This window comes from Cynocephalus volans, chromosome 12 (assembly GCF_027409185.1).
Source record: "Cynocephalus volans isolate mCynVol1 chromosome 12, mCynVol1.pri, whole genome shotgun sequence".
Lineage (NCBI taxonomy): Eukaryota > Metazoa > Chordata > Mammalia > Dermoptera > Cynocephalidae > Cynocephalus > Cynocephalus volans.
In genome coordinates this window covers 24,807,314-24,834,619 of record NC_084471.1, presented here as the reverse complement: position 1 = coordinate 24,834,619, position 27,306 = coordinate 24,807,314, and the positions used below count along the sequence as shown (strand labels likewise).

Genomic DNA, 27,306 nt, shown 5'->3' with positions numbered 1-27,306 from the left:
AATAGCTTTGCTGGGCAGGTAAGACCATCATATATCCTTTTAGTTAAGTCAAGTGACCCTGAAGTCTAGTTGTGCCATTAGTTCAAACACTACCAAAGACTAAATACAAACTGTTATGGCCTGTATTGTGTCACCCATAATTCATATGTTGAAGCCCTTACCCCAATACCTCTGAATGAGACTGTATTTGGAGATAGGGTTTAAAAGAGGTAATTAAGTTAAAATGGGGTTGTTAGAGTGGGCCCTAATCCAATATGACCCATGTCCTTATAAAAAGAGGAGATTAGGACACAGACATTACAGTCAGAGGGCTGACTTTGTAAGGACACAGTGAGAAGCTGGCCACCTACTAGCCAAGGAGAGAGGCCTCAGAAGAAATAACCCTGCTGCCACCTTGGTGGCAGACTTCCAGCTTCCTGAACTGTATGACAATAAATTCCTGTTGTTTATACCACCCAATCTGTGGTACTTTGTTACGGCAGCTCTAGCAAACTGATACACTTAACAAACCTGACACTGATTTTCTCCCTCCAACCTCTGAACCCGTGTTTCTCATAGACTTTTAGTTTCTTCCTGATCTGCCTGTAATACAAAGAGGAGCAGATCCGGAAGGAAGACTCAGGATGAGTTGAGAGGATACACCTTGTGAGACTATATCTTCCCATGAAATGCCATTTCCCCCTTGTCTGCCTGGAAAACTTATCCTGATTCCCGCAGCCCTACGGTTGGATTCTTTTTCTTCAAAGCCTTCTCAGGTTGGTGCCCCTGCTACACCTTAGAAATTTAGCTCTGTCACAGCACATGTCACTCTATGTTATTAGAACTGTTTCCATCGCCAATATTCTTTCACCGTCTGTGAATGCTCTGAAAGGAGGGATTCAACTTTGTAGTTGAGAATTTAATACCCAGGAGCTACTCATTAAATGTTTGTTGAATGAATACATAAATGAATAAATAAATGAAATTTAAAAATCTCCACTTTTCTTGGAATAAGCCTGCAAGACACAGCACAGTTTTATGCAATGTCATATTTCTCTGTTGAGGAAGAGAAGTGGAAAGTGATACTTACAAACTACAAACAAAAAACAAGCTAAAAAACAGGTAATAATATCTACAGAAAGAAAAGTGCCTACTGATGAATTTAACAGGAAGAAAGTCACTGAGGACAAGACAATGGAAAGGTAGGAGCAGAGACCTTTACAACCTGAAAGGGTCATGCCCTCATGCAGACTTGGTCAGACAAATGCTCGCTTGAGGGAAGGAATCACGGGGCAAATGCTCTGAACCAGGCCCTCGAGCATCCAACTTAAAAACGAGGCCCTCATCATGAAGTTCAAGAACCAAAGATGCAAAGAATACTCCATGTGTGTTCAGTTGAAGAAAGACAGTCATAGTCTTAGAAGTACAAATAACTTTACTTACCAATACACAGAAACATGAGAGAATGGTGAGCAAGCAGATAAAAACGAACTATGCTTGTGCTCTCTTCTAAAGGGCAGCCAGAGCACATGAGCTGATGTGAATGGGTCATGGAAGGGGAGGACATTATAAATCACAAAACCCTGGAGTGATGCAGTGGCCGGCGGCCTAGGAAGAAGGCGATGATGAAGGCAGGATGACTTGGACATGGTGTAAGAAGACAGCTGCAGACAACGGGCAGCAGGGACAACACCCCCATCTGCCTCTCCTCACATTTACTACTGTCCTTTATAAATAATGCATCTGGCTAATATAAGACACACAGAATCAACAGGAGCCCAAATATTTAAGCACCACAAGATGAGGCAAAAGGAAAAGAGAATCCCAATTTTCAAACAATGAAAGTGACCCTGGAAATCATCATTTGGCATGTTTGCAATATTGTGAGAGGAATAAAAATCTGTTAACATCTAGAGGGAATAAACCTAAAAGTAATAAGAAGCTGAGCTTTATAGAGGGGGGAAAAAAAAGCATGCCAATTTTGATTGCTTTTCTGATGGAATTACATGATTACTCGTTTAAGGGAGTGGAGCAGATGTGATATATCTGAATTTTATTAGATCATTTGGAAGAACATCTCCCACAATCTCCTTCACAAAACTAAGTGACTTTGGCTTGAACATGGACTGAGGGGATAATAAATGAAGGATAACAATACATTACAATCAGTCTTGTGGGGAGGAAGGTGTTTAAGAGGTGACACTAGGACTCCTGCTGTCTGGGGTGGATAGAACATTCTTTTCAATGATCTGTAAAAAAGAAAGAATTAGAGTGGCAGACAGGAAACATAGATTCACTAAACGAAGGGACTAGAAATTTGGTTAAAAATATCTGAATATAGAGAAAAGTGAAAGCTAACAGATATATTTAATATTTAGAAAAGTAAACATATTTGGAACAATATTTGCAAAAATGTTCACATAAAAGGAGAAAGAAATTAGAAATGTATAACATTGAAAAGTACCTAGGAGCTCTTTGCTATAAACTTGAACTGTAATCCAGATATAAACTAGAGATTTTAATGACTTATACTGTGTCATAATGAGGACACACTATATACCTTGCCCCAAAGTAATTTTTTAGGTTCAAAAGGGCTGATCTTTACTCATCTCTGGATTTTATCATTATGAATTTTAACTTTCAAGTTTGGCAATAAAGCTATTGCTAATAGCTTTAAACGAACTCTCCTGGGGCAGGGACAACTCATCCACAGTCTCTGAGATGCTGTCTTGCTTTTTATCTGGTTCTCAATGAATCTCAGCTCCACTGCAACTATTTCTGGATAAATGAACCTCTTCCAGTGCAGTCGTGACCGATTCTAAGAGGATTCAGCACCACCGTGAAGGTTTGCGACTGCTGCTGCTTTCAGAAATCTCTTTTTGAAGTTTTAAAAAAAATCCCTTAAACAAATGCTCCTGAGCAGGTTCCAAAAAATCATGATTGTCCTAGACTTGTGCACTCTTAAGTTGCTGAATTTGGTACAAGCTCATAATCATTCTTGTCAAACAGGAAGTGAGGATGCTCTGCAGCCATTATGCCTGGGTTCAAACCTTGGCCCATCTGCCCACCAGCTGGATGATCTTGGGCAACTTAACATTTCTGTGCCTTGGTTTCCTCACCTAAAAAGGGAATAACATTAGTGTCTACCTCATAGGATTAAATGACTAAATGAATTAATATTACGTAAAACACCCAGTGAGCCTTCTATAGATTTTAGCTACTCAAAATAGAGTCACCGTGAGCAGCCAACAAATTTTAAACAGATAAATCTCAGAGAAATGCCCATCAATGTCTATTTTCTGAAAACCAAATCATGAATCCCATTTCACTAGGATTCCATAATCTAATGATGTGTCTTCAAAGCAGACCACATAGTCCAGAAGCACAAAACAGGGACAGGATTCTAATGCTGCTCTGCCACATAAGCTGTGCATTTGTGCACAATTGACTTGTATCTCCAATATAAGGATATTACCACTTGTGTGACCTTCCTCACAGGTTTTATAGGGAAAATGTTATAAAAGAGACGGAAACACTTTGCAGGGCAATAGGGCTTAAACAGCAGTTTGATTTTTTGACAAGAATATAAAACGAGTCAAGAAGGAGAAAGCACCCCTACTTTGACTGCAGTGGGGCATCCAAATCCAGCCAGCAGTGTAAGTCCTACAACCACAGGGGTATCCACTGAAAAAATGGACCATCTGTGGACTGTGGACCACCTTTCTACATCCTGGACTCGGCGCTCTTATTCACGTCCACATTCACTGAATCACCAACCTCTGGCAATTCTGCCTCCTCGCCTCTCTTTCAGACCCATCTTTGTCTCTCGGTTCTACCAGCACTAACTTGGTTATAGCCTCAGTATTTCTTACTGGCTTTACTACCAGAGCCCGGCATCAGAGGGAAACAGGCCGCTTCCCTGTCTCCTCCTGTCCCTCTTCAATCTGCTCCCTCTGCCGCCATTTAACAATCTTTCTGCAAAGCTGACCATGGAAATTCTCCTTGTTTAAAACCTTGCCAGTGGCTCCTCATGCCCTTCAAGACAAGCTTAGGCACGGTGTCCAAGCCCTTGAGGACCTGGTCCCTTCTGATCTTTTACGTTCCTTATCTTACCAACTCCCTCCTGCTTTTCCACACTCTGGCCTGAAGCACTCCCAGTTCTCAGCAGCGCTGTTGCCTTTGCCTTACGCTTGGACACCCCTGCCCACTCTTCCTTGTTTCCTCCTTAGAACTCCACACAGATGCCATCTCCTGAAGGCAGCCCTCCTGGTCTCTCTCTCTCTCTCTCTGCTCCTTTCTGTTTCTTTTGTTTCTCTATCAAGGCATTTACTGCACTCTATTGGAATCGTTTATGTGTCTGTAAATGGTGGAAGGCAGGAGCTGTTTTATTCTTCTTTGTTGCTGGCCTAGGATACGTGGTAGGACGTCAGGTATATGCTGAATGGACCCATATCACCAACATACTCAGGGACTGCATCCACTGTGAAGCAAGTCTGCGCCTGGGATCAAAAGTGCTCTGGTGTTGTGAGCAGTGCACAGGAGGAAGAAATGGCCTACACAAGGATGACAGTGATAACACAACCTAAACACTGCTATAGCAAGCCAGGGGATAACTGCAGTAGGCAACTCGTTGGCTTGTGGCTCTTAAATTCAGCCTTCCTTAGTTCATCTGGCCTAGAAAATGCTATAGATTAGATCAAGCCTTGTGGGAACTATAATAAAAACTGAAGGAGGGGCTGGTCTTTAAGTACAAACAACTTAGCAAGGGATGAGGAACTGAACCAAAGTGACCCTTCCCAACTACAATTATGATCACATCACACCTCTGCTTAAAGTCCCTTCAATGGCTTCACATGGCGGGAAGGCTGACATCTAACAGCCTCACCCTCCTCCTATGCCTCACTCTCCCGTACTCTGTGATTGGTGGTTCCCACGGGCACCACATGGCACATACCTCCACAGCATCTGCATGTGCTGCTTTGTCTACCTAAAGTGCCCTTTGCCTTCATCCTCTTCTCAGGTTTTGAAAAATGCCTGATCATCCTTGAAGACACAGCTCAACCTCTACCTCCTCTGAGAAGTGTCCCTTGGGCTCTGTAGGTAGAGCTGAGCATGCCTCCTTGGTGCCTCCAATGCACCCTGCAACCCACCACGTATCTGAACAGACTACAAAGTGCACCGGTGTTTGTGTTACATGCCTGTGCCTCTCCCACATCTTTGTATTCTGGGATTCTAGCATCATGTTTGACCCAGATTAAAAACTCAAATTAAGTGTTGAATTGAATTTGTTGAATTCACATGGAAGAGAACACTTATCCAAAGCCTGAAAGGCTAAAGTGGTTGATCTTGGGTGTCGTTTGACAACACGGAGAATCATAGAAAGAGACTAAAATGTTCATAATTAGTAACTATGGGGATACCAAGCTCTTTAGTTAAATAAAAGACAAAAGCAATTACAGAAGATAATATCTGATGGCGTTAGGGTACAGGTAAAAATCACATGATATTTTTAGATTGCTTTCTTTAAAAATGCATCAAAGCATTGTAAAAAGCCAACAACCACCTTTTAGAAGCAGCATTTTATACCAGGTATTTAAATTCTATTTTCAAGCCTATTCACTGGGGAAGGGACTGCCTCTTCAGCAAATGGTGCTAGGATAACTGGATATCCATATGCAGGAGAATGAAACTAGATCCATACCTCTCGCCGTATACTAAAATCAACTCAAAATGGATTAAGGATTTAAATATACATCCTGAAACAATAAAACTTCTTAAAGAAAACATAGGAGAAACACTTCAGGAAATAGGACTGGGCACAGACTTCATGAATACGACCCCAAAAGCACGGGCAACCAAAGGAAAAATAAACAAATGGGATTATATCAAACTAAAAAGCTTCTGCACAGCAAAAGAAACAATTAACAGAGTTAAAAGACAACCAACAGAATGGGAGAAAATATTTGCAAAATATATATCTGACAAAGGATTAATATCCAGAATATATAAGGAACTCAAACAACTGTACAAGAAGAAAACAAGCAACCCAATTAAAAAATGGGCAAAAGAGCTAAGTAGGCATTTCTCTAAGGAAGATATCCAAATGGCTAACAGACATATGAAAAAATGCTCAACATCACTCTGCATCCGGGAAATGCAAATCAAAACCACATTGAGATACCATCTAACTCCAGTTAGGATGGCTAAAATCCAAAAGACTCTGAACGATAAATGCTGGCGAGGCTGCGGAGAAAAAGGAACTCTCATACATTGTTGGTGGGACTGCAAAATGGTGCAGCCTCTATGGAAAATGGTATGGAGGTTCCTCAAACAATTGCAGATAGATCTACCATACGACCCAGCTATCCCACTGTTGGGAATATACCCAGAGGAATGGAAATCATCAGGTCGAAGGTATACCTGTTTCCCAATGTTTATCGCAGCACTCTTTACAATAGCCAAGAGTTGGAACCAGCCCAAATGCCCATCATCAGATGAGTGGATACGGAAAATGTGGTACATCTACACAATGGAATACTACTCAGCTATAAAAACGAATGAAATACTGCCATTTGCAACAACATGGATGGACCTTGAGAGAATTATATTAAGTGAAACAAGTCAGGCACAGAAAGAGAAATACCACATGTTCTCACTTATTGGTGGGAGCTAAAAATTAATATATAAATTCACACACACACACACACACACACACACACACACACACACACACACACACACACACACACACACACACACACACAAAAACCGGGGGGGTGGGAAGAAGATATAACAACCACAATTATTTGAAGTTGATACAACAACCAAACAGAAAGGACATTGTTGGGGGGGAGGGAGAAGGGAGGGAGGTTTTGGTGATGGGGAGCAATAATCAGCCACAATGTATATCGACAAAATAAAATTTAAAAAAAAAAAAAAATAAATAAATTCTATTTTCACTGTGAGTTTGTTCAGAGTAATTGTACAATGAAGAAAAGCACCTGGCTTCAGGTCACTATGCATATATAGCTAAATTATGCAATTAGATGACATACAATTAACGAGAATAGCAACACAGCCAATCTAATGGGGCCAGTTGGGGTCTGAGAGACTCATAAAAACATCATGTGGTTAAGTGATAGATACCTGCAAGGACACTGAAATGCAGTCTACCTATGGCCTAAGGAGTCCCTCCAGTGACTGAAGAGATAATGGAAAAAGAGGTCTCAGAGATGGGACAATGTCAGTGGAAATTTTGCCCAAGAAGGAGCTGAGGTGTCATCTTGATTCTTATTATCTAAAACTTCTAATGAGACAGGAAATCTCTCCAAGCATATGGCTGACAACATTGTCAGGTTGACCCTTCCATTACCAGAAATAATAGGAAAACAACGTTAATTAAAGCTTACTTTAAATTACCTTGAAGGAACACTTCCTGACCCATTACTCAGGTAGTGCGGCAGGATGAATCTTTAGTAAATAAAAGCTAGTGGCAGAAGAAATCCAAACCAGCTTTCTTCCTTCTCCTTCATTGACTTATATGTGGCAAGCGTGAATGGATTTAAAAAGTCACAACCGAGAAATGTTATCTCTTTTGCAATGACCAAGATTCTTGCTGTGTTTTGTTTGGGGGGAGTCACTTTGGTTTTGCTTAAGATAAGGAAGCATTCCAGATTTAAAAGGATTCAAGTTATGGATGGGAAGGAATCCTTCAAGAATGGCCCAAATTACCCTTATCTTTATGAAGAAGAATCTAAGCAAATGTCATACTTGCTAATGTGGCAACAATTTTTTTAATCTCAAAATTTTAAGTTAGCCATTTAATCACAAACTCATCCCTTATTCCCCAACACCACTTATTCCATATATATTTACTTTACATAAATATACCAGGCCTCACTGGAAACATATAAGGTACAAAAGACTCAGTACCTGCATTTAAACAGCTTATAGTATACCAGAGGAACCAGATCTGTCACCCACTCTTTTATTTTCTTCTTCAAAATGGCTTAAATGTATACAATATACTCTAATGGTTTAATTAAAATTGAAGATATAAAATCTGTAAGGATACATATTAAAATGTTATCTGGCAGAGGGATAGCAAATTATTCTTTATGCTCTCTCTGTTTTCTTTTTAAAATATTTTCTAGTTTTTTTTCTATAATGAGGATGTATTACTCATGTAAAAAGGAGAAAATAGTTATTTTATGAAAGATGAAAAATAAAAACCACCTCAACCAGGATAGCTCAATATCTTGTCCAACTTTTGAACACCTAAAAAACCCTACTGCCTAAACTCTGAAAAATCCAACAAAGGGTTTTATTTATTTATTTATTTTGGTTTCACATTCTTTTTAAAAATTTCTTATATATATTTTGGGGGTACAACGTTGACCACCATCACTTGTGTACAACATGTGTTGATCAAATCAGTATTATTAGCATATTCATTATTACTAAACAGAATTATTCTTTATGCCCCTTACCCACTCTCTCACCCACCTCCCACCTCTACTAACCATAGATTTGTTCTCTCCTTCTGAAAGATCAACGTATTATTCTGGTCTTTTCCTTCCTTCTACGTACTCATGAGTAAGGACATGTGGTATTTCTCTTTCTGTGCCTGGCTTATTTCACTTAACATAATTTTCTCCAAGCTCATCCATGTTACTGCGAATAGCAGAATTCCATTTTTTTTTTATGGCAGAGTAGTATTCCATGGTGTATATATACCACATTTTCTTTATCCAATAATCTATGAATGGACATTTAGGTTGGTTCCATGTCTTGGCTACTGTAAACAGAGCTGTGATGAACATGGGAGAGCAGGTATCCCTTGGACAGGATGATCTCCATTCCCTTGGGTAAATACCCAGAAGTGGGATTGCTGGACCACATCGTAGTTCTATATGTAGCTGTTTCACAAACCTCCATACCAACAGAGGGTTTTGTTGATGACAAAAGCCATTCTCATTGCCAGTCTCTCCCACCAGTGAGGAAGCTCCTTTCTTGAAGGCAGGGACCCTGTCTTGTTTGTTGTTATATGGATCAAGGCACATCACAGACACATGATAAATATGTGGTGAAGATGGAAGAACAGGAGAGCAGGAAGAGCAGAAGGAGGAGCAGCAGCAGCTGGGGGCACACACCGTTGAGGCTCTTATTAGAACAAGCAGTTAATGTAATCTTTTTGCTGAAACTTCAGTCAAAAAGACTGGAGGCATGAAGATGACATAATTGATATAATGACCAATAATTTTCTTCTTCATGCAACTCTGTTAGCCATAGTGCCCCTTTGAGAGATGATAGTTCACACGAGTGTGCCTGAGTCAATCAATCTGAGAGTAATTTGGTTTCTCCCCTTTTATACAAAGGAACTTTCAAAGCCTAAGTAGTTTTAGAACAAAACTAAAATTTTAATGCCTTAATTTTTAAGCTTCTTTAAATGCAGAGACTCTCAGAAAGCAGATCGAGTGGATGGGGCATCATATTGCACATACTGTCCATGTGAGCAGCGCCCCCTGGTGTTGTGCAGAGGACAAACTGTGAGGCCATATTCAGCCACTCTGGGCTTGCTTTGGGCTTTAAGTGTCCTGGTATAACTTTTCAGATACACATGGTTTGGAAGCGTTGCTCACAGTTCTAACTTTCGTGACGTATTGACCTTTGGGGACTATGGATGAAAGAAGGTCTGTAATAAGTACAGGAATCTTCATAAAATAACAGATAGCATTTATTGAGCACCTACTGTGTATCAGAGGGCTATCCATCTACCTATCCGTCTAATCTTTAGTCCTCAGAATAACTGTGCAAGGTAGACATCATCACCATTTTACAGATGAGCAAAAAGTCTCAGAAAGGTTCGGTTCAGTAATTTTCCCTAAAGCACACACAGCTAGTAAGTAGCGGAGCTAAGATGCAATTTGGAGTCTTTCAGGTCATCCCAAACCTCATTCTTCCTTGCCATTCCCCTGAAGAAATTCAGCAACTTGTACCAGGCATTCTCTTGACATGTTATAAAAATTTAACCTTTTGGTCTGCTCTTCCTCATTTTACCTTACATATCCTCTTGCTTCTTGTTTTTCACCCTGCAGTTTCAATTCCTATTCGTCTTATGTTTTTGAGGCATTTGAGAAACCTTAGATGAAAACCCTTTCACAGCATCTGCAGGTCTTCTGAGAAAGAGTGCCATGAAAATAATATTTAAATAAAATACCACATAGTATAGATAATTTTATTTAGGCTTTCAGGCACCCTGAATATTGGACAAATAAATTCTCTTGGAATCTTCATATTGACATACACAGACACACACACAATTATAATCATTTTTTTTTCAATCAGAAATGACATTTACTTTTGAAATGATTATTCAATATTATTCTCACCTTCAGCCAAGATGTGCACAATGCCTGAGTAAACAAAAAGGGAGTTGAATACTGATTTGGATCTCTTTTTTGCACAGTACAAAAAATAATGATGAAAGGTATAAAGTATTTGTTAACAATACAAAACAGAACCATCTCCTGTGCTCTGTAGAATGTGGTCTTCCTATCCCTGAGATGCCAACCTGCTGACAGCTATAAAATCAAGCCTATAAGTTTCATTTTCTATGGCTAAAAGCCCTTTTTTTAGTAAGTAAAACACATTTAGGATTCCCTAATTTCTCTACAGGAGATAGGCTCTGGAATTAAGAGAGAGAGAGAGAAAAAAGATCTCCACTAAAATCATTTTAAATAATTTAGCACCAACTACAATGGAAGACACACATGATGATGAAAGCCCATTTGAATCATAGGTGCCTAAAACGAGAGTGCTGATACGAGGGAAGGGAGAAGTCATATGGAGGTGGGTTTTGGTAATATACCCATTGGAAAGAAAAATATAAATCACCCTTAACTGGAATGCACAAGAGCCAGCTTCACAAGACGGAAAGGATCCTAAATAATTCAGTATAAATACAGTTTCCCCCTCATAATTACTGAGAGAGAGAGAAAACCTAACAAAATCTTGCAGTAAATTCAAATTATAAAAAAAGAAAAATTATAACATGGCAAACAGACATCTGCTTTGATTCCCTGCCTGAAAAAAATTTTAAAAAATTTTATAATAAATGATGATTAGAATAGCAGAATATTTTCTGAAAACGAGGCAAACCTGTATGTCACTACAAATAATATGGAAAGTGAAGAGAAAGCCAGAGGGCTGATTTCCATTTTATGTTTGGTATTTAAATGCCACATTGATAACTGAACACCATAGTGTAAAGAGTCAAATAAATTACTGCTAAATTGTCTCATAAGTTGCTCAGTCCTTCAGTCCATAGTCAATAAAATATATGCCTTGCCCGTGGTTTACTCAAGACTACAGAGATTCAGAGTAATCCATCATTCCAGGTGGCTTTTATAGCTTTGCAGGAAGTGAGAGCTGTATTTTATTGAATGTAGGCATTTAATTAGTAGGTACTATTAAAGTGCAATTTCCATATTAAACTATTTTCTAAACAAACTAGGTTCCTGGTATGCTGACTTGTGATGACAGGGTTATCTTGAGTTCACCCAACAGGCAGGTAATAACTCACCTTTGTCTCTGTGTTTTCTGATTCTACAGAATGCATTCTTTATGCTGTCATTGAAAAACAGTTTCTGAACACATATTCTCCAAGATTTTTCTTATGCTCTGTCCTATAAACTAAATCTTTTAAGACTAACCTGAATGCTAACATAATTTGTGATATTTCTTACGTTACCATAATTTCTAATTATCCTGTGGCTGATGGACTGATTATAGTTACTCTACCACTAAAGCAGAATGTTCAATAGATATCTTTTTCCATCACAGTATAAAACACCATTTTGACCTTTTATTTAAAAAAGACAGTGACAAATGACTGTGAATTCAATGCCTACATTCTATCTAGTAATGATCAAAATTTACCAACATACATGATGGGATGAAAATGAATTTCAAAGTAAGTATATACTTCACACGGTTCCTGGCATATATGAAGCACTGAAGCAAATGAATCCATCTGATCAAAGGCAAATACTATGGAGAAAATCCAAAATCAGTGGAAAGAGATTTTTCACCCTTCCTTACTATGGAAATTCACTGGTTATAATACTTAAGTTGCAGATCTTTTCTTTAACAGTAACTTTTGCTAAAAGATCTTTGACAAGACACTATTGCTGATTATGTAACATTGGTGATATGCTGCTGTGATGTCTCAGCTCTGTACCAAAAGACAAAATAAAAATAAGTTCTGTTAACATTTTTAAATGAGAATACCTTCTAAATCAACTGCTACTTCCAGGTGCAGGGCTATAGCTCCTGAACGATTATAGTATTAGAAATGACAAGTGATAAAAGAGTAATACATCAATTTTCAAAAAAATTCAAACTTTATAATATTTGAATGGACACCATGGAGAACAAAACATCCCTTTCCAGATGATGTGCTGTACAATTACCCAGAAAGGTATGGCAGTGCTTTTGATTATGATTAGCCAGTTGGAAGGATTGTCAAATAAACAATCTAGCTATTGCATCTTTGCTAGAAAACTGATCATTCTTAGAGGTGAAGATTAATAATTGCTTTTTAAAAAGATTCAAACAAAACTAGCTTTGTGAATTACTGTGTGCTTTCTCTCAGATGCATAGTAAGTAAATCAACTGTTTGTTGAATCATTATCAATATGGCATACTTTAATATATAGGATATAAATAATTGTCACTAAAAAATCATCTGCTGCGTGTTCAGATAAAGCTATAGAGATCTGCCTTGTTACCTAGCAACTGGGCAAGTAACTGTCATACTGCAAAAAAAAAAAAAGCTTTATTTTTTAGGTAGACAGAATGATCATAAAACTCCATGTTAAGATGTTAATTAAGCCAAAGTATATATTAATGTAAACAATTGCTAACAATTTTAGGTACATCTATGGCCAACATTTTGAAATACCACACCGTAATAAAAACTGTCAATACTTAGATCTATTGTTTGAGCTGGTCACGAACAACGTTCTGTAGAGCTTTGTTTTTTTAAAGAATTACCATCATTACTAATTTTTTATTTGTACTGTTTCACAGACAAAGAATTCCAACAAGATCTTATGTACTGACTTCTATTTATTGAAAGGGTGATGCTTACTTGTTTAAATATAATAAAACTGTTCTGAGTAATTAGTTCACTGTAAGGGATCCCAAGTTACTTCTTAAATTTCATGTAAAAGTCTAATGCACTAAATTTATAACATCTGGGGGAATCTGGCTTGCTAGCCAATCTAAGTTCTGTTTCAATCTTACTAAAAATCTAGATTCCAAAACTGTGCATAAAATCTCTCTAAAAGAGCAATAGGCGATTGGGGCAATTAAATAATTTGACTTCTGAGGTCCAACATTCACACGTGGCCAGTTCTCAAGCCCCAATCGGAAAGCAATTTTTTCTGGTGTGCGAGGCAGGGTGACTGGCCATGGCTCATGTGATGACAGTCTCATGGGAGTGAGGAAACCATTCCTCACTGTGAAACAAGCAGAGATTGTTTTACAGGCAGACAGCTGTGCTTGACATGGTCTTCACAGTAACACAAACCCACCACTCACACGGCACTCCTGTGGGTGACAGAATGTATGATGCTTTTATTTATACTCACTTAACAGTGCAGACAGAGATACACACAAAAAAGCTCATCAAATTATTGCATGAAATTAATAATAAAGAAGCCTAATTAAGGAAAAACTAAGGTGAAAATGAAGTACTTAGAATCCATCACATTGTTTTCATTGGTTTTTACTCCTTTCACATTATTACCAAGCCCATCTTCCTTGATTTGAGAAGTAATCTGTATTAAATGTGCTAAATAAATCGGACTTATTCAAAATCAATAGGAGAATGGAAAACAATCTGTTTGAGTTGGGTGTGGGTTTTAGGAGAAGGCAGCAGTTCACAAATCCCAGTATTTCTGAGAATTGGTTGCAGATAATTGGTCATGTGCCCCACATCTTGCTTGAGAGGAATGTAAATATTTTACATGGTTGCAATATATTTCTTTTAAACAAGTACTTCACATACATTATCTCATTCAACACTCACAGCTCTGTGACTCAGGGCGTACACATATCAATATTGTCATTTGACTGATAGGGAACTGAAGCTACAGAGTGGCCCTCTGCAGGCCACACAAGCTGACAACCAACAGAGCTGAGACTCACACCTTGATTCTTAGTCAATATCTTTTATAAAACATTATGCTTTTAGTTTGAGTAATATTATTTTAAATTACATAGAAAAGCCTGAATTCCATTTGCTATATGTATTCTGTACACATAAACACAACCGAATTAAAAAAATGATGTCTCTGCATGTGCAAGGCTTTGTGGTAGACACTTTTAGGGTAGAAGCAATGTCATAAAGGTTATTGTCCCTGCCCTTAAGTACTTTCTAGTCTTATAGAGAATATAACACGTGCACACAAATACTAAAACACAAGACACAAGAAACTATGGGTGTTCAGGGAAAGGCTGGAATTTACCATAGTTACTCTAAAGCCCTGGAACAAAGGATAGGAGTTGAAATGGCATGAGCAAAAAACACAGGAAAGATATATTTGTGATGCAGTCCTCATGGACCAAAATCTCCAAAGTTTATCCCTTATGCTGGGTTGCCTTTGTTATGCAATGTTTCATCTTCTCCTGACTATGAAAGGGTCTATTTGCAGTTGCTTTGATAAATTAAGATCATTAAAACATTTTAAAGTTTCTTGATAAAACTGAACAATTTAAGATGAATTATGGTGAATTTTAAAGTTAGAGGGAAGACTGGCTTTACAAATGGGTGGCCTAAGGTCCAGAGAGATTAAGTACCCAGAAGCTGTGCAACTATACAACTTCTTAAAAAAGTAAATACATAGAAAGTGCTTAGAACAGTGTCTGCCACACTGAAAGGAGTTTGATATATATGTTTGTTATTGTTATTTTTTATTATTATAACTATTATTGGCAATACTGGATCTAGAATCTGTTTCCTGATTTCCAGAACAGTGTTCTTTTCACCAAGCACATTATCTCAGAATATAGCAGAGCTTTAAACTGCACAATGTACGTCTTCTATGAGCAAAAGCTGTATTTTAATTGTAAAGGTATATATTACATAAAAATGCATATATAGATTCAATTTGAAAGCAGGAAAAACTGAGTCTTCATAAATAACTATTTGTTTAAAATCAAATCTTTACCACCGTCAAATATATCTAATTTATGTGCTAATAGCTAAAAGCAAGTCTAAATGATCTCCAAAAAGCAACACTTTATTTGGTGTTATTGTATAAATCTAGAAGTATAAAACTTACCATCTTTAAAAATGTTCTCTGAGCTACATTTCTCATGAATTCATACCAAACATTGACCTGATATATTTATACTGAAAGATTTCAGACATTTTTTGGATTAAGAACAGTTTACTCTGAACCTGAAGAGTTCATACATATACACATCTTGACTAGTGTATATCCATTATACACTTCTGTATACTTACATTCTGTCTCCCAAGATGATCTCATACAGGCACGTGGCTTCAGATACTGTCTATATGGAGAGTGTCTTAGATCTTTCCACCGAGTTCCAGACTAGTAGATCCCACCACCTGTTTGACATTTCCACGTGAATGTCAAGTTTCTCAAACTTAAAATGCTTAAGACAAAACTCTTGTTTCCTCTTCCACTAGTAACCCAATCTGCTCATCATCTACTCAGTTGCTCAGGCCAAAAATTTAGGAGTTGTCCATAACTCCTCCCTTTCCCTCATCTTTTAAATTAATGCATTAGCAAAACCTTTAAGTTCTATCTCCAAAATATGTCCCAGAGTTTGACTTAAGATGGCATATTTAAACTGCTTCACAGAATTTCCATTCCTAAATATGTAACCAATGAGAGAAAAAGTAAACATTAGGAAAGAAAGAAAGAGAGAGAGAGAAAGAAAGTATTAACCAATCAAGGAAAGGAACAAAACAAACTTTAAAACTAGCAGCCAAGGATAGAGAAGATTCTGGAGCAGGATAAAGAGGCACAGTGTCGCTTGGTTCTTAACCCTGTTCTCACTCCCTAGAGAGATGAGTCAACAAAATTCTGAGAATTCTTACTAATAATTCTAAATTTAGAGAAAAGCACACTTAGTGAATATCCTTACCTGTTTCCTTTCCCTACTAAGGAGTAATGGAAACATGAGAAATGGGAGAAAAAGAGCCAATGGCCAACTCAATGGAATTGAAGACTTCAGGGCTGTCTCATATACTGGGGAAATCCATAAAGTCCTAGATTATCTTGAGGGGAACCTACTAGCACATATGGAACCCTTTAGTCAATTACAAAAAAAAAAAAAAAAAAAAGGCTATCCTTGGTATCTGCCCCCTCCCTCCTAGTTTGGTGAAATTAATGCTGATAATGGAGACATTTAACAAAATTTAAGAAAGCACAGCCCAGGAAATTTAACCACGAGTGCATACAGCTTGCTGCCTACCACTCTCTGCAATTTCTTGGGACTGCAGAAAAGTGGATAGATCCAGGCAATAAGAGACAGCTCCAAAAAGAAGCAGGTTGGTCCCCCCAAAAGGTGGGAAGAGATTTAAGAAGTTACTCACACCATATCTGGGCAATGCTGTCCAAGCACCAGCAAGATGAAAAGAAATAGCATGGCAGGTAGGCAAGCATTTCAAAGGGAGGGAGGAAAGAGGAAAGGAGGAAAGAAGATAGGAGGAAAGGAGGGAGGGAGAGAGGAAGAAAGGGAGGAAAGGAAAGAACATAAAATGTAAGGGTCACAGCATGAAGGAACTAAGTCAAGAAGAGCTTTATCCAAATAAGCAGAAGAAATCCTCACACAAACTTCCTACTATAGAAGAACAACCTCAGTGAAAATTGAAGCTTTAAGACAAAATAATGAAACAATTTGAATGAGATGAAAAGAGATATTGCAGACTTAAGGAAGCAAATTAAGGACCAAGATCGTTTTAGAATTAATAGAAAAATTAGAGACATTAGAAACACAGTATACACTTCTGAAAATTAAATTACTGACACAGAAGAAAGGATTGACATTCTGTGAATGGACATGAAAATGAAAACAGATTAAATGATAAAAAAAGAAGAGATATGGAAGAGATACAAAGATGATGCAAAATAAAGATAGTTGATGCCCCTGAAGTAGGCAACAATATAAATGGAATAAAAGGTATACTTGAAGATATACAATATCGGCAGATTTAAGGAGCACATTGTACTGTAGAAAATTCTGACACAGAACATTTAACACCTAGACGTATCCTAGATATGTTAAGGAGCTATGTGGATAAAGAAAGAATTCTTTGGGATCCAGGAAGAAAAAGCAAATCACTTACAAAGGGTGGCCTCAGACCGCACAGCAATATGGGATGCTATTAAACAATGGAGCAACTGCTGCAAAAGTATAAGGGAAAGAAAATTCAGCCATGACATTGTTCATTTATAAAAGCCACGGGAGGACATCTTCAAATATTAAAAAAAAAAAAAAACCCAACCTCCTCAGAAATGCAGTATCCATGAGTCTTTCTTGAAGAAAGAACAAAAAGCAGTTGACAATGAAATCTAGACAATTAAGGGATGAATCAAACAGCTCAGTCAGAAATGGAGAAGGTATACGAAAGGACTGGAGAGAACTGGGTACATTTTAACGTAAGAATTTGTACTAAATAACCTTAGTGATTATGATTACAAAATAAAAGATAAATGTTATAAACATGGTCAATATAAATTAATTAAAATTGTTAGCTGAAGAGAGGAGATGGACAATAGCACCATCTTTCACAGCAAGCGATCTAGTGTGTTTAAAATTGAAATACGTAGTTTAAAAAACATAATGTTTCCAACCCTGAGGTGTATTTACTGTAGAGCTAATGAAGCTTGAGTGCCAAAGCCCTTTACCTACATGGGTGATTTGCTTTTTCCCAGGCCCTGGAAGAGGTCAGAGAAATGCATTCAAGTTGCCATGGTTTTGTAAATTCTGTAAAATATGCTCCATTTAATTAAAGGGGGATCCCAAATTGTAAACTCTTCCCACAAAATCTTGACCCACTCCTGCTGAAACCTCTTAACATTTTTCATAACCATTTTTCCTAATCATAAGGGCAAATCTTTCAGGAAATAATAACTCTTGTAGGAAGGAGACATTTATTTGAAGTTCAACAATAATTTAGCTTTTCTTTCTTGCATTTTTTCCGCTGTTAAATACAAGAAGACAAATTTGAATGCTTTTTGTTTAAAAATAGCATCTGCAGTTTGACTACATGGTTATAAAGTATTTCTTTCTATCCATGCATCCATTTATCAATTCCTTTGCATATATATACACAGAAAGAAACCTTAAGTGATATGTGTAACACTAAAGATGGTCAATTTTGGGTCGTGGGATTTGGGATAATTTTAAAATTTTAATCTTTTTATTATGTATACTGCCTGAATTATTTATTGTGATCATATAACAAATATTCTAAAAATGGTACAGTGATTTTTTTCCTTAAAAATACCAAGATATTAACATATTATTCCAGATGCTGAGAAACATAGAAGTGGTAGACTAATGGGTACAAACTATGCTATCTACCCTAAGCAAATCATTTTCCAGTGTATTCATGTATTGAAACAACACACTGTACCCCACAAATATGTACAAGTAAATGTTAAAATAGAAAAGAGAATTATTTTCTTCTTCTTTGTATTTTCCTGTATTTTCATTTCTTTAAAAGTTCAGAAATGTTTTTCAGAATTACATGCTCTGCATCTTTCCACATCTCTTCTTTTTTTTGCTGCTATTACCCTAGTCCTAACCACTCTCATTTCTCACTTGGACTACTTTTGTAGTATTCTACTTGGTCTCCGTGCGTTCATTCTGGCCCCAGTATTATCTAGTCTTCAGACAGCAGCCGGTGTATTCTTTTCAAAGGAATTATCACACCTCTACTTTAAATTCTCCATTTTCTCACATTGTTCTTAGAAGAAACCCAAACCTGTTGCCATGATCAGCAAGGCTGACCTGAATTGACCAGGATCCAGCCACACTGGACTGCTCTCTGCTCCCCAAACACTGCGCTTGCCTCCCACACATCCCCGCAGCCCCTGGGGGGCTCTGACATGAGCTGTTCCCTTGGTCTGGAATGCTCTTTCCCCAGCATCTCTGTATAGCTGGTTCGTCTCGTCATTCAGGTCTCGGTTTAAGGGATATCTTCTCAGGGAGACCTTCTCTTTAGCTTTCTAAAAGTGGCATCCTTCCCTCCCCACATCACTCTCCAGCACTTCGCCCTGCTGTACGGCCTTCAGGGCACTTATCACTATCTAAAATTATCTTCTCCATTTATTTATTTACTTGTTTTCTGTTGATCCTCCCCCACTAAACATCTGCTCTAAGAAACAGTGACTTGTCTGTTCTGTGCACCATTTTACCTCCTGCTGGAAGAACAGTGCCTAGAAGATAGCAGACATTCAACAAATATTTCTCCAGTGAATGAGTATACAGAGAGTTTTTTTCTCAGCTTAAAAAGAAGGGCTGTGTTTGCAAAGCTGTCTTTTAAGTCAGTTATTTAGAATTCAGAATGCACGTCCTTTCAAATAAGCCAAAATACAATTAATAATTATCAAACCCACAAAAGTCTACTGGACCCACAATGGGCTTAAATTCTGTATACCTGCAACAAAAATACTAGAAAGTCAACATGATGAAGTATCACCGGGAAAATAGAAAATTAAAAAGAAATACTTTAACTTATCTAAACATGAGCAAATTACAATCATTATTTATGTTTCAGATTGGTGGAGACTTTTGTGGATATTCTGAAGGGAACTTCTGAGCATTTTTAAGGGCTCTAGAGGTTTCTGCTCCTCATTTTCTACTGGGTATAACTTCCCTTTAAAATGTATAGCTTTCGGCTGATAACAGATATATCACCAGCACTACCGTGAATGCTTATCAGATTCAAGTCACTGTTTGTATCAAAAATGTAAAAGAGAAAAGAATAGAGTGAAAATTTCCGGAGGCATTAGGGAGAAAGGGGACTAAGAAGGAAAGGGATTAAAGAGGATGTGTGATTTGAAAGATAACTGAGCCAAGAGCAGTGAATGAAAGAAGTGGGTGGTGAGCGGTCAGGAGGAGACTGGGTAGGAGAGCTTTTCTTGCTAGCTACTAGGAAGTTTTACCTTCCAAGACGGTTTGGTTCCTGTATGGAGTAGCCCTGCATGGGTAAAAGGAGGGAGACTCAGTTTGTAAATAATGTTGAAACTTTGGAGGGACTATACATAATTCTAATTTGAGGCTTTGTCCCAAATTTGGTCTGGCATGAGTTTTTATGACTAACCGACAAGTCGGATGAAATAAATAGCATCATTCACATCAGGAGTACCAACTAACCCCTAGGAAATACTGAGAAGGCAATGCCAGACCTCTCATTCTAGAAGAGAAAGCTATAGTGTAAGAAAACAATTTGAACCAATTTGTATACTATGTCGACAGTTAAGATGAAAAAAAAAAATGTATTAAGAGCCAAGAGATACTGCATATGGTCTGCAAGTCTTTTCTGGAGAAATGAATCATGAGGATAAAGAGAAGCAGCTTATTTTTACAGTTACATTTCTATATTTCTAGAAAAATAACAACATGGTCTTGATTTCTAAACACAGGGAAATGAGACTTTTGTGAACGTTACACAACACAAAGCATACCACCTGTTTCTGCTACAACTACTTGCAAGTCATTCTGAAGCCTTAATTAGAACAAAAAACAGATCATAAAACTTATGGTTATGAAAAAATTATTCTAGTTGAAACATGCCTTAAAAATGATAGGATACTCAAATATTCTTAAAATACAATTTTCTCTTGCCAAGAAAGAGCCTTGGTTTTAAAATGGTCACAAAACCTAGCCCTGCCCAGTGTTACTAGAGCTATAGTACCATCCAGACACGGCCAAGCGGTGCTGGGGGTGTCCAATGATTCCAGCGAAGTCTTCCCATATGTCTCAGCGGTTGCTGTCTACAGTGGCAGAAGTGTCAGAATATGGTGAATTTGGTTGTCTAAGAAAATCTCAATGCAGACATTGATTTTCCAGAGTATATTTTTGTAGTTCATCCTCTGAGGTTAGCAATGTCAGTGTAGTTACACTAATTCCAAATCCCAAAGATATGTGTCCACAGAAGTCAGTTATAGAATTTGTTTTGAGATTTATCTAAGAAATAAATACACTATAAAGTATTTAGTAAAAGAGGGGATCAGACATGTGCTTTTACTTCTTCCAGTTCGAGTTTTATTTTGATATTCTCTGCATTTCCTCCTATTCCCATAGGTGGGAAACTACTGGTAGAAACTTACTGTAAAAACTACCAGTAAGTCTTTGCTGTGTAAATAGCAGAATTGAGAGATACTGGCAATTTGGATTTTCACCTAAACAAGCCAATATATTCTCATGATTTTTTAAAGGAAAAAAAATTACTAAGCTTAATTAAATTATGACTTTTAAAAAAAATCTCATGATTCCATGAAGTGAAAGCAAAAATCAGATGAACAAGGATCGTACTCGTATGACAGTAGAATTATAAAAAAGGTTAATTTTTACATGAAAATTACATCTACATAAAAATAGATTTCTGGAACAATGCACTATTGACAGTTAGGTGGGAAGATAAATGCACTCACGTAAATGTTCTTCCTCAAGCAAATTATTAAATATATTGACAGTATTGCACTTTGAAAACAATCATTTTAAAGAAAGCAAATATTAATATGAGTATAAATACATCATAGCTAATGTAATTGTTCACTCAAAGAAATATGCATTCAACAATTTCTTCAATTTGTCGATATATACTGCTATTAAATTCAATAGCAAACATTTATGCTTTGTTACTGGCTATTGCCTACAGAAGGAAAAAATAGGTAGCCAATTCATAAATCTGGATTCTGTTCATACTTCTGTTAATTGCTTTTAGCCGAAGACCTTATACTTTGATTACTGGTAGTGGCACTTGCAAACGCTAACCAAGTCTAAGCTACTGCTATAAAATCCAAAATGAGTAAAAATCAGACATATCTATGAAAATACAAATGTTTTTTACTCATGATCATAAATGACTTTAATCAAGTAGGTCTCCTAATGAATTCTGCTAATTGTTCATTCCTCCCAGGGCAATTACTGGATTGTGGATATTACTGTGACATATGTTGACATCAGCATCTGGTCAGAAATAGAAACATCAATAAACTCTACCTGATGTTTCTATTGACTATGCCAATGCTATACACACTCACAATGCCAAAGTATTTATTACAATACATTATTTAGAGAACATGTCTGCCTTCCATTTAAAGAATAAACCTGCTTTAAAACACATGGTGCTCATGTGTCTTGCGTATTCAATGAATGGTGCAGTGAGAATGACTTGATAATAAACTGGAAAACATCTGCCAATATTTACAATAGAATAACATCATAAATGATTACTAGGAATGTGTTTCCTGTATAATGTACTGTCTACTAATTTATACCCTATTTAGAATATATAGAGTAACTTTAAGCAAATACTACTATTTTAAAGAAAGTGATTCTCAAACATCTCAGACCAAATGTACCATAAACAGTAAGTTAATAGACAAGAAATGCATCAGAATTCAGTTCACATATGCAAATTCGGTTAAACCTTCTAACTTTTAGATGGTTAATAAGAGTTCAGAAATTATCATTTTAAATTGCGGACAAATAGATGCACTTACAGTTTTTTAAATAAAAAAAACTAGTTACCCCCAAATATCTTACTAAATAATATGCCATGCTGTATCTATATTTCAAAACTGTTTTAATGGAGATTTGATCATTTGATCTCCAGATCATTTGATCTCCAGATAAACACTCTACTTTCTCTCTCTCTGGTCCTCTTTAGGGAACTGTTACAGTGTGGGGTCTCCCACTTCTGTTACATGGATCCATTGTCACTCTACTGTTACTGATTAAGAAAAAAGCATTGCTTCTACTACAAGTGCCAAAGTGCATCAAGCAAAGTAACTTCAATGCAGTAAAATTAAGTTTGGCAATTAGCAGCTGCCAGGACAAAGTTCCAATCCTTGAACAAGGAACACTGATTCTTCACTTCTTTTTCCAACATCATATTTCCCCCTACATCTTCAAGTTAAAATTAAAAAAAAAAACAAAAAACAAAACTCTTTGTAACAATACTTTTGTATGACACTGTCACTGAATCACCAGGTAGCATACATCTGTTTTAATTTCATTTATACTCATTACTCCTTTCTCCTTCATCTGAGTCTAAGGGGATCAGTGCCGTCACACCAAGAAGCTACCCGGCATTGACACACTGAGCCAAACACTTCGAAGAGAAGGCTTTAAGGTGGCATAATGCCAGCACCAGTCATTACAGCCTATTTTGTCACAGAGCCGTCAACACTATGCACTCAAATAACCCAGACACCACTGGCGTCTCCTGCACAAGCTCATCTTCTGAGTACACAGAACACAGGTTTGGAAGGAACCTCTGAGAGGTTTTCTAATCTCCTCTCCGCTCTCCCTTTCAGCTCTGAACTTTAACAGGAATCTACCCTATTGTAGACTCCCTTGGTAACTTGTGCCAACGTTCAGAAAAGCCTTACGATGTGCCTAAATTTCTCATGTTGACATTCCAACACTACTCCCTCTAGCTCTGTCTTTTCAGATGCAGGAGTCCCCACGGCAAAGTATCCTCATAAGTGTTTAACAGTCATTAAGGACCCCTAAGTTCACATGCTTCCAATCCACTGATACAACATGTTCGGTGCACATATGCAGCACGGGGACTGCATTTTCAGTCTTCTCAAACTAACATCTCAGTTGCTCAGAGAGGAGAAATGATGACCGCAGCGAGGGCTTGCCTCCGTGGCCAGTCTGAAAATGCAAAGCCCTCCTGAGCTGCCCATTCATTTTAGGGGCTCACGTTTATAAAACGGCTGGCTTTCTGGGTGAAATAAATAAATAAACACAGCGGCGGTGGCAGCATCCTTACAAAAATAAGATCTTGTGTGGCTTTGGCAAGTTTTAGCCTGGAGTAAAATGACACCCAAGTTACAAGCACAGAAACTGGGATTTCAATGGAAATGCTGACCCGACCTTCACGAAAGCAGCAATTTGCAGTCTCTGCTGCTGCTCTATTACAGGTCTCCAAGGCACAGCGTCGGGAAGTCCCTGCCCGCTTCCCCCTCCGATTAGTCAATGTAGAAAAAACACGGGGCGAGAAAGCGAGCGAGCACACTCAACCCCAACCCTCGGGCGTCTATTCTTCCTGCTACTCCTTAAAGGTGATTCAAAGCGCACCCAGAAATTACACAGGGGTGACAGGGCTTAAAATACTGAAGACAAACGACCTTTGCAAAATATACGAGTATACTCGTGAAAGTCAAACCATTTGGAAAGACAACCGGCAACTGACCGCTTCAAACTCCTCGGAACCCCAAAGATGAGGAAGGAAAATGAAAACTGCGCCCAACCCTGGGGTGGTGGGGGACTCAGTAACCAAAACAACCCCCCCCACCAAAGCCCACAGTTGCAGCCCAAGGCTGCAACCAATGCCCCGGCAAACCGTTTCCGCAGCCTCCCCGGGTTTCCCCCCCGGGCTTGCTCTCCCTCTGCCCCAGCTGCAGCACCGCTTCCTGGAGCCGCATCTTGGCGCGCGGGGGCCGGGGACCGAGGGGGCGGCCGTGCCCGCGCCGCCCGCCGCTACTCACCCGAGCCGCTCGGCACTAGCGACGGCAGCGGCCGCGGGCTGGCCACGAGCCGGGATCCGCGAGGGCTGGCGGGCTCCGGCCCCCGAGGACGCGGACATGTGGCTGGAACCTCGGCTCTCCTAGCCGTCGCCTCTGTGCATCTTTCTGGGCGCCCCCAGCGAATGCGAGCGGCGAGGCGAGGGCGAGCGCGCCGGGCTCTCCCCGCCAGTTCCCCGGCCTCGCGCGCGCGTGCACGTCCCCCGCCCCCGGCGCCGCGCGCCCCCGCTTCCCCGCCGCGCGCCCTCGCACGCGCCCGGCCCCACGCGGCGCGCGCCAGCCCGGCGGCGGCGGCGGCGAGTCCTCCCCCGAGCGTCGCGCCGTCTCCAGGGCTGCCGGCGGCGCTCTCCATTGTTCTGCGGCTGCTTGCCGGGTGGGCGGCCGGCCGGGTGGGAGGTGTCGGCTTCGGTGCCGCGGAGGACTTACCGCTTAGTCGGACCCCAACGGCGAGAGCCACGCGGGCCCGGGCTCGGCGCGCGGGGGCTGCAGGGCGCCTGGCACCGCGGGCTGCCGGCGCGCGGGGGCTCCCTCCTCCCGCTCTCGCTGCCGCGCGGCGCCCCCCGCATCCCGTTACTATGGATATCTCGCTCCGCCGCCGCCCCCTCCGCGCGCTCCGAGAGGCCGCCGGGGCGGTAGCAGCCAGGCAGCTCCGCAGGCGCCCAGGTGACCAGCTCTGTGACAGCGGCAGCAGCGGTGACAGCAGCCGCCACCGCCGCTGGGGAGAGAAGGAGCGGGACCTGCGCTACCCCCAGAGGCCACCTCGTGTTGCCTCCTACTGACCGAGCTGCTTCGTATTGAAGACGCAGGAGAAGCCACGGCGGTCCTCAACGTGTGTGCAGCGGTGGCCCTCTCCCGTGGGACTGGAGTTCAGTGCTCGGAGGAAGATGACTGGCCCCCAGTGGACTTGGAGGGTCACGGTTAAAATGTTGAGTAAGATTCTGATAAGGTTCAAATACTCTTCAGTCCGCCCCTGGTTTCCACCAAGGAAACCTTTATACTACTACCAACAGTTGTAGAAATTTACTTTGGCAAAGCTTTCTTTTTAAAATTATGCCAATTAAGTGAACTACATCTGACCTTAAACGACAAGGTTTTCCCCCCATTTCTTTATCCCAGCGTTTTTTCCTTGTCATAAATAAATAATAATTTGTGGCTTACAGGCTGCCACAGACCATAACATTTGCATGCGCATGTCTGGCAACCCACACACTTCAGTCCTTTGGTTTTTCAGTGTTCCATCTATAAGTGTGAGTTGCCCACTAAGTCTCAGATAAGAACCACAGATTCCCACAGAGAATAACCCATGTCTGAAAACAAGGTAACAACACCCAAATGGTCTGTGAATAGGTTGAAATGAAGGACATTATGTAAAAGTGTTTAAGGAAGTGTATAACATGATGAACTCCAGACAGTACTTATAACCGACCCTGTTGTTCACAGTACATTCACTTTCTAAACTTTAAGCACATGCATTTATTGCTTTAAAACCAAAGCAAACAAAGATTTTGATCAACTAAAAAACACTAAAAGTAGAAATGTGGATCAATTTTTTATAGTAGGTAACATTTACTGAGCACTTATGATTTGCAGGCATCTGTGCATTATCTCATTTAATTCTCACAACTTTAGTGAAGCAGCTTTATTATCCTTACTTTACACATGCAAAAGGAAAAAGACTTTGAGAGATCTGCAACTATTAGTTCCGGGGCAACATTCTCTTCCTTAAACAAGAAACTCTAAATGTCTGCTGTTTTGTTGGGCCTCATGTCATGTCTGCTTTTGTGAAGTTCAGGATAATAGTATACCTGAAGCCACCCTGCTAGCAAGGGGCAGGGCCGGGACATAAACCCAGGCCTCTCAGATTTAAGAGTGTGAGCATTTAACCACATGGAAACCATTTCTCACTCACATAATGAATTCATGAAACGTTTTGATTTCACATCTTGCACATATAGAAAGAGAAACAGATTGGCCACAACCTGCCTCTTGGCTTGTGTCCTCCTTTATGAATGTGACCTGACTACTTGACTGGGGCATGTTTGGATATCTCTGATTTTAAGATTAGCAAACTTTCAATGGGTTTAGAAGTCAGGCCATTTAGTTCCATTTCTTATTCTGCAGTCCAAACACCTGTGACTTTCAGATAAAATAGGTGTCTTCTTGGTTTCCCAGTCATGAAAATGACAGAAGAATGGCATTCTCCTATGGATATTGTTCTCTGGTAACAACATTGGGCAATCTCAAAGAGCTCTCGTTTGTTAGCAATGAACTAGAGGCTGTTTGGAAAAGAGGTGTTTTATCAATTTTTCATCGTCTCAAGTCCTCTGAACTCTAGAGTCGTTTGGGATCATTTTGTGTCTGCACCACCTCTAGAGAATGGTGGAAATCTAATTCTCTGTCAGCCTTTGTGGTTGGCCAGTGAAAACGCTTCTTGAGAGGGAGCTGGAAGGGAAAGTCTCTGTCCATGGTGGCTGTTACTGATGCCCCATTCAGCAAAATCAGCTCATGCAAC

General features: G+C 39.4%; 1 protein-coding gene across 15 annotated transcripts in view; it reads right to left on the bottom strand.

Annotated features, from left to right (window-relative positions):
- Positions 1–27,306, bottom strand: part of ANKS1B (ankyrin repeat and sterile alpha motif domain containing 1B) — a 1,093,604-nt gene that overhangs the window by 112,001 nt on the left and 954,297 nt on the right. The window lies entirely within an intron of this gene.